Here is an 8576-nt window from a genome sequence, read left to right on the forward strand (position 1 = left end):
AAGAAAAAATCCAGCTTCCTGGTATGAGCATCTGGAGCGAGGGATCGGGGAGACATGAGATGATTTTTTATGTTACTTTGTATTTTTCCTAATTAACTTTGAATTAGAAATAAAAAGTTAAAAGGGAACGAAATGAGAGAAACTTTAAGACATTTTGAATGATTGGAAAATAGACATCATATTAAAGTTTATTTTACCTCTCACTGAAATCATTAGAAGCCTTTTTGTGTCATTTGTCATCTGATCAACCAAATAAATAAAATAAAGAACAAAAAAAGTTTTATATTTTACAGGGTACCTGATTCAAGCATCCAGTATCACACAAAAACTTCCATTTTTATGTTTAAATGTACGCATGTATTTCTTTTAACATTACAGACATTTTGTTTTGTTAAATGTGAGATTTTTTTTCCTGATCATAAGACAATTTATTTGACACATTTCACACGTTGCTATATTTCTATCATCTGCAAACAATTTTATTTTCACAATTTTGATAAATCAGTATTCTACAGTGTAAACCATTCTGGACCCAACACGGACCCCTGCAGGACACCACACGCTACATCCTAGTATGAGGACGTCATAAACGGCCATCTCTGGTGTACATAACTTCTCACCTCTGATCCCAGTTAGTCATCGATACGTAGCCATACAAACACCTTCAGATCCAAAATATTCTGATTGCATGTTGCTTTTAATCAATGACTTCTGTCACAGATTCAAGATTTACAGTCCTGCGGAGCATAAAAACAAGTTTAACACGGCAATGAGTTTATTTTGTTTGCTCGCTCCAGAAAGCTCACTGTTTACAAAAGAACAGATGTGACGTTCATGAACGAATCAATTCTTTTGAATGGCTCTTTTTAATGAACAATGACTCACAGTTGTGAGTTGTTCTTTTTTATTTACAGATTATCCACGCTGCCTTTACATGTTTGCCATCATGGGAGTCTGATATCCAACATGCCCCGTTCTGCATCTGTGGGGAGCCCTATAAACTTCAGGAAGACGTGACACAGACACAGGAGATAAATTAGCAAGTGAGATGAAGAAACAGCATGTGGACGCATGTGGATGGGCAAGATAAAGCAAAATGCACTATTTGTCCAAAAAGCCTATTGTTTAAGTCCAGGTCCACAAATTAATTACACCAGCACTTAAATACCAAACTCCACAGTAGAGGCATCACTTAAACGTGTTTATTATCTTTTTTTTTAGAATTAAAATGTCCTTGTGTGGAAAGTCTTGGAGAAAAGTCGATTTACATGGAAGTTGCTGCTCTGTTTTTATTGTGAGTTTTTTGGTGGGAGAAAATCCAAAAAAAAGTGAACTCACTGTCAAAGCATGGAGATACAGAGCCATCTTACAGGAAGGTGAAAACGATAACACAAGACAAACTAAATTACAACCAAAATGTCAGAATAATTCCCACCAACAGATTATATATCGATGGGGTGCGTTAATTTCAGTTGTTCTGATGCAGATCTTACTAGCGATTATTTCCTTGATAAAAGTTGGTTCTAAAAAACAGAAGAAGAAGAAGAAGGAGAAGGAGAAGAAGAAGGAGCCAGTCTTTTAATGGCTCTTTGGAAGGAACAGCTGCTCAAACAAACACAAATCTCATCTCTATTTTGTCATTTCCTCGCCTGCCAGACCTGTTGCACCTGAATCCATATCAGTCTCACAGTTTTTAGGCTTCTTTAGAAATGTGTCTACTCAGCTCTGTTTTTATTGTGAGTTTTTTGGTGGGAGAAAAATCCCCAAAAAATTGTTTTTCCAGGATTTTTGAGAACTGGAACAGAAACAGATCTGTAACCTGTGAAGTGGTGTTTGTGACCAGTTTTATACAATAGTTCAACTACAGGTCTTTTAATTATTATTATTTCACGTCCATTTGTACAGGTAAATCTCATTTCGAGAGCAACCTGCAGTTAAAGATCTAGATAATCTCATGATACCAGACATTAATTAACTGCATACACTGCCATGCCACCTGGATTTAACTAAGCTACCAGGTCGGAGCCTGCAATTGGATCATTCCTGCAGGGTGATCATCTTTCAGCTGCAACACGTCATTTAACCCCAACTGATGCACTGAGCAGCTTCTCGTTTCTGAAGCCACCATGAGTAAAGACACATCCCGTTAGTCAGATGTTAGTCTGGTTAAGGAGGGTCAGATGTTTGCCGTCAAGCAGAGAAAGCATCCAGGAGACTAAAACCGGGTTGAAACTGTCCATTATTAAAACTGGAAGGATAATAAATCAAATAAACCTTGAATCTTGAAAATCTTATAAAAATCAAAACAATAAATTTAACAGAATAAAATCATTGTCTTGATCTATTTTGGGTGCAGCAGGAGGATTGTGTTAGTAATAATGAATCTACTCCATCTAATTGTTTAAATTTTCATGTTCCTAGAACTACAGGCCGAGGAGGAGCTGTGGCAGCGATCTTCCAATCAGGACTATTGATTAGATTAGTTCTAATTGCTCTGGATACCTGAGACTCAGTCTGTCTCACCCAGGATGGAACTGGGAGAAGCAGCTTCGGCCACAGTATTTCTCGTCCACCTGGACCTTCCTCCCAGTTCCTGACTGACGTTTCAGACCTCTGATGGGACTCAGCGCTGAATCCTAATAAAGTCCTTGTTCTGGGTGACATTATCGTTCATGTTGACCATGAAAATGACGGCTTAAATATTGATTTTAGCTCTAGATTAAATTCAGCTGGCTCCTCCTCATCATCATCAGACTCCTGATCTCGTGACATCGATGGTGAAGAACTAATAGTTTTTCCTCATAACCCTGTTGTGTCTGATCATTTAATAACTTCGGAGTTTACTTGACTGCACAACGCCTGAGAAGAAAATTGATCATAGCAGATGTTTGTCAGATTGTTACCAGATTTAAGAATCGATCTCATCAATATTTCCTACGATGCTGCTTGTCAGTCTGACAGAGCATCCATCTGAGCTCGACTCCGACAGGTTGTTGACAGAACGACAGTGTTAATGTCTACATCACTAAATGTTGCTTCTCCAAAGAAGAAGATAAGCAGCCAGAAGAAACTCGATGGTTTGATTCCCAGCTACGAGCTTTAAAACAGACATCAAGGAGACTGGAAAGGAAATGCTCATCTGGTCTAGCATAGTCTCACTTGGTCTGGAAAGAAGTTTAATAGTAGATCAGAAAGCCCTGCTATCATTCATAGAGAACTAGCCCAGGCTTCCCTTCAGCTCTGCAGCCAGGCTGACTAACAGCCGTGGTGCTGTTGAGCCGTGTATCCCTTTACCTCAGCTGGGATGACTTCCTGAGTGTCATCATAAACAAAATAGTTTCTATAAGAGAGAAAACCCAAGACATCCTTCCCTCTACTGATGATGTCTCATCCACAGCAGCTGTAGAGATGTCTGTAGAAGCTGGTTTCTGATTGGACCGTTTCTGTCCTGTCCAGCTCTCTGAGCCAACCAGAATAACAGCTTCATCTAAACCTTCCCCATCCCAGCCAGACTGTTTCCTTAGTTAATACATCTGGACTGGATCTGATCGACAGGAGATCTACCTCTATCTGTTAAGACTGCTGAAATCAAACCTTTAAAGGCTAAATAATTGGGATTTTTTTCTGTAAAAATAATTTAAAATGTTCTCATTTGTTGCGAGGGATAAAAGGAAGCTTCCCTATAAACAATCTGTCTCTCTACATTAACAATGTTTTTGTCAAGTTTTTCTCCTTTCAAAATAAGAGTTCCATGACTGAATAACTTCGGTTTACTATGTAGCTCTTTCCTACTTCCTGGTTCCTTAACCAATCATATGCGACTCCCCACGGTTGCCTAACAACAGCAAGGCAGCGTTTGGAATTTTATGTTGGCAAAAGAGCAGCATCGTGCAGGAATGGAAGCTAGTAAAATAAGCGGACCAGACAGAGTTTCAGAAAAACCTAAAAAGCCTCGGCATCCTGCTAAAAAAGCAAACGACCAAAAATAGAATAAAACGAGGATCAATACCGACTCTCCGAGGGGGAGGGAGGAAGAATACTTTCCGTTTTGTTCTCTTTTGACTACAGCTCTGATTTGAAACACTAGTCAATGCTACTTATTTTCTCCTTTAAAAGACCCGGAGTGTTAGCGAATTACAGACCTTTATCCATCCTCCCCTTTATGTCTAAGATTCTTGAGAAAATACTTTTAAATCAACTATGTGCCCATCTGAACAGAAATAATCTGTTTAAGGAATTTCAGTCAGGTGTTAGAGCTCATCATAGCACGGTACTGTCGCTATATGGAAGATGAGGCACAGAGAGATAAATGAAGAGCCCAGTGCATTGTGGGATGTCCCTCAGCAGTCTAAGCCTATGGCAGCATAACTAAATCTTATATAGTGTGTCCCAATTCAGGGTCTACACACTTCGAAGTGGGCAGACTACGTAGGCTACAGAGTGTCCTCCATAGTCTACGCACTTCGAAGTCTGCTTAACGTTCGTGAAATGGGACAGCCTACCTAGTCAACAAGAATTTCCCATAGCAACAACACAGGACACTGAATCACTTAAACCTCTGAAATTACTAAACACCTGCTGGTCTCTCTTTTTGTCCTCTCCTCCCCAACCAGCCCAGGCAGATGGGTGCCCTCCTTGAGCTGGGTTCTGGTTCTGGTTCTGCCAGAGTTTTTCCCTTACTGTTAAAAGGGAGTTTTTCCTTTCTACTGTCACCTCTTGTATGCTCTGGAAGGGGGATTGGGTCAAAGTCAGGATCTGATGCAACTTGTTGGTTTTCCTTAACAAGGAGGGTATTCATTATGAATAAGCTTCTATTCATATTCATTATGAACTGATTTGTCTGTAAAACCCTGAGATGATGTTGTGAATTGTTGTTTTACAAATAAAGCTACACTGAATTGAGCAGTGGGGAACCATCGTCTTCCAGGAAGAAATGTGGTCAGAAAAACATCCTGAATGATGGTGATCGGTGATTTAACGTTTGGTAGAACCAGATGGATGAAAACCAGCAGTAAAACTCAGTATTATGTTTTATAGTGAAATTTAGAACATTTCCACATCAACAATGTGAAGGAACTCAAAGGACTGAACAGCTGTGGAGCCGTAAGAAAACCACTAATCAGTGAGGCTAACCAGAGAAAAAGGTTTCAGTTTGCTAGGGAGCATAAAGACTGGACTATAGAGCAGGGGAAGAAGGTCATGTGGTCTGATGAGTCCAGGTTTACACTGTTCCAGACTGATGGTAGCATCAGGGTAAAAAGAGAGGCAGGTGAAGGGATGCAGCCATCATACCTAGTGCTACTGTACAAGCCTGTGGGGGCAGTTGGTCAGGTCTAGGTTCAGGTCTAGATTCAGGTCTAGGTTCAGGTCTAGGTTCAGCAACAATATGTGTCCAAAGAATGGGGTCAGCTAATATCTGAATATCCTGAATGAGCAGGTTATTCCATCTTCCCTGGGGCACAGTGCCAGGATTAATAGGACTCAGATTGTGAAAGAGTGGTTCAGGGAACAGGAGACATAATTTTCACACGTGAATTGGCCACCACAAAATCTCGACCTGAACCCCATGGAAGATCTTTGGGATTTGCTGGAGAAGACTTTGTGCAGCGGTCAGACTCACCATCATCAACAACAGACCTTTTAATAAACACAGATTTTAACAAGTCCTCCATGCCTGCATCAGACGCTGCATACAAGGACTTTGCAGACCACTTCAGAAATAAGATCAATGCTATTAGATCCTGTCTTTTATCTCGATGAGGTGTTGATTTATAACAGATCTGAAGCTCTGCTTTTACCCCAGGAAACACTGGAGAGTTTTGTGCTGGTTAATGCAATAATGCTTGGTCGAGTTTTCTCCCAGCTAAACCCAACAGCCTGCCTTTTAGACCCAATTCCCACATCACTTTTAAAAACATTTTATGGTTTCTTTGAGCCTGAGCTTTTAGACATAGTAAATTGCTGCCTTCAGACGGGTGTCTTCCTCGCTGACGTTAAAACAGCGGTGGTCTGGCCCCTTCTGAAGAAGAGAAAGTCAGACCCAAACGTTCTTATAATTACTGACCTGTATCCTGCCTTACAGAAGAAGTAGTTTTTATTCAGTTACACAAATTTTTGAATAAACACAATATTTTAGAAAAATATCAATCTGGTTTTAGGACAAACTACAGTACCGAGACGCCCTTTTAAAGATTGTTAATGACCTCAGGTGTAACTTGGACTCACAGAAACTTTCTGTCCTGGTTCTACTGGATCTTAGTGCCTCCTTTGATACAGCTGATCACCAGATTTTACTAGACAAACTCAGACGTTTGGTGGGCCTCTCAGGTACTGTTCATGAATGGTTTTACTCTTATCTCAAAGATCGAGAAGTTTTTGTAAGTATGTATACATGCTCCTCAGAAATCCATGAAGTCAAATGTGGGGTTCCTCAAGGATCAGGTTTAGGCCCACTACTTTTTAATCTGTACATGTTGCTTCTCGAGGATGTCATCAGGAGAGACTAATTTCCACAGCTATGCTGATGATAGCTTTACATCGCCATGTCTCCTGATGACCTGGAGCCAGTTAATGCCCTTTTAAACTGTATTTTAGATATTAAATCAGGGATGGCAGAGACCTTCTTACAGCTCAACCAGGACAAAACTGACGTTTTAATTATTGGTCCTGAGAGCACGAGAGAGATCATTTTATCAAAACTAAAAAACTTTAATATTCTCAGTGTCTGAGAAATCTGGGTGTCCTTTTCAACTCTGAGCTGGATTTTATTCCATACATCAGAAATTTAACAAAAACTGGATTTAAAACGGATCGCCAGAGTCATGCTTTTCTTTCTTTTACCAGCACTGAGGTGCTGATGCTTTTATTTCTAGTAAATTAAATTACTGAAATGCCCTGCTCTCTGGTGTTCCCAAAAGATCCATTTTTATGCTGCATTTACTCCAGGACTCAGCAGCACGAGTTCTGACAAGGTCCAGAGGGGGGAACACATCACACCAGTTTTCTTCTAGTTGTTTATGAATGTCTTAATAGTCTTGGGCCTTCTTATTTCTATGACCTGCTTTTAAATGATGAGCCCTTCAAGACCCTGAGGTCCTCTGGTACCGGCCGTTTGGTCAGGACTAAAACCTCCGCCGAGGCCTTGTTCCACCATTATGTTCCTGGTCTATGTAATGGCCTGCCAGGGAGCCTCAGGGCTGCAGAGACCATTGATGCTATTAAAAAGAGTCTCAGGACCTTTCCAGTTTAGCTTTTGATTGAATTGTTATCTTACCTTGTTCAGACTACTTAATTTCTTTATTTGTTATTATTTTTATTTTACTTATTCATGTTCTTATTTATTTAAAAACTGTCTGAATTTGTAATTTTCTCAGTTCTGTTTTTATGGCTTTGTTTTACTAAAGCACATTGTTTTCATAACTCCTTTAGTTAAACTTTCATACTTGTTGTTCTTATTGTTTTTAGGTTTATTTAATTTTCTACTTTTAATATTTTTAACTCCAATGTTTTGCTCATGGGGACCCTCCAAGCTGGGACCACTGCTTTCTTGGTCTGCTGGATTGTTGCCATGGGGATGGCTGTGGTCTGGGTGGCTAGAGAACCTGGCAACCCGGGTACTTCTTAATTGCTGTTTTATGTTCTTTTCTATTTGCAAAACATAGTTTTGTGTGCATTTATTATGTAAAGCAATTTGTGCTACTTATGTATGAAAAGTGCTTTATAAATAAAATTTGAATTGATCATCAATACAAGATCTTGGTGAAAAAGTGCAGCTGCTTTATAAATAACGTTAGTTATAATGGGACAAATCTATTATTTTGAACTACTTTGACAGAGGATCGTTGCTAACTCGGCTGAGTTAGTTGTTGCCTTCTTGTTCGCCTTATATTTGAATATTTATTGTGAAAATAAAGTTTTCTTATTTAAACAACATTACTAATTTGTATTTGATGTAATCCTTTTATTCAAAAGAACTATCATATGACAAACCGAATTAAATGTAAAATAAACTGCGCCTTGTATGACTGTTATCTTTACTCACATAAAATAATATAGGTTATGACCAGTTAAGAGACACACGTTGACCAGTTTGTAATCTCCTATGAAATGTACATACATGAAGTGTAATAGACTGTGGGATGCTCATGGATCACCTGAGGGATTAAGCATCTCTACGTTGTGTACATATGGCCCCCACATTGCTAGAAACGGCCTTGGGTGATATCACCTTGAGTACACATCCTTGTGAAAATGTTTGTGAACTAAAATTATTCTCAAAAAAGAAAGAAAGAATAGAGAGCTTGAGACATTTTTCCTCGTTTATTGTAAGAAATAAGTAAATAAATATGACTTTATGGGTTTACATTCCTCCACTTATTCATCAGCAGACAGTTTTTAACAGTGGAGAAGAAGAAGGCCGTGCCACCTGCCCCCCCTCTCCCTCCACAAAGTGCAACAGTCCGGCGGCTCCAGCAGCGAGAAGCCGAACATGGAGGCTGAGCTGCGGCTGGTTGTGAGCGGACGGCCCGGAACACGGATCCCGTCACGCACCACAACAACACACCGCTTCGCTGCCG

The 8576-nt window shown here is 39.8% G+C and overlaps 1 protein-coding gene across 1 annotated transcript in view; it reads left to right on the plus strand.

The window, feature by feature from the left end:
* The window catches only part of b3gnt9 (UDP-GlcNAc:betaGal beta-1,3-N-acetylglucosaminyltransferase 9), a 615230-nt gene that overhangs the window by 352758 nt on the left and 253896 nt on the right, over positions 1-8576 (plus strand). The window lies entirely within an intron of this gene.

Source organism: Melanotaenia boesemani, chromosome 10, assembly GCF_017639745.1.
Source record: "Melanotaenia boesemani isolate fMelBoe1 chromosome 10, fMelBoe1.pri, whole genome shotgun sequence".
Lineage (NCBI taxonomy): Eukaryota > Metazoa > Chordata > Actinopteri > Atheriniformes > Melanotaeniidae > Melanotaenia > Melanotaenia boesemani.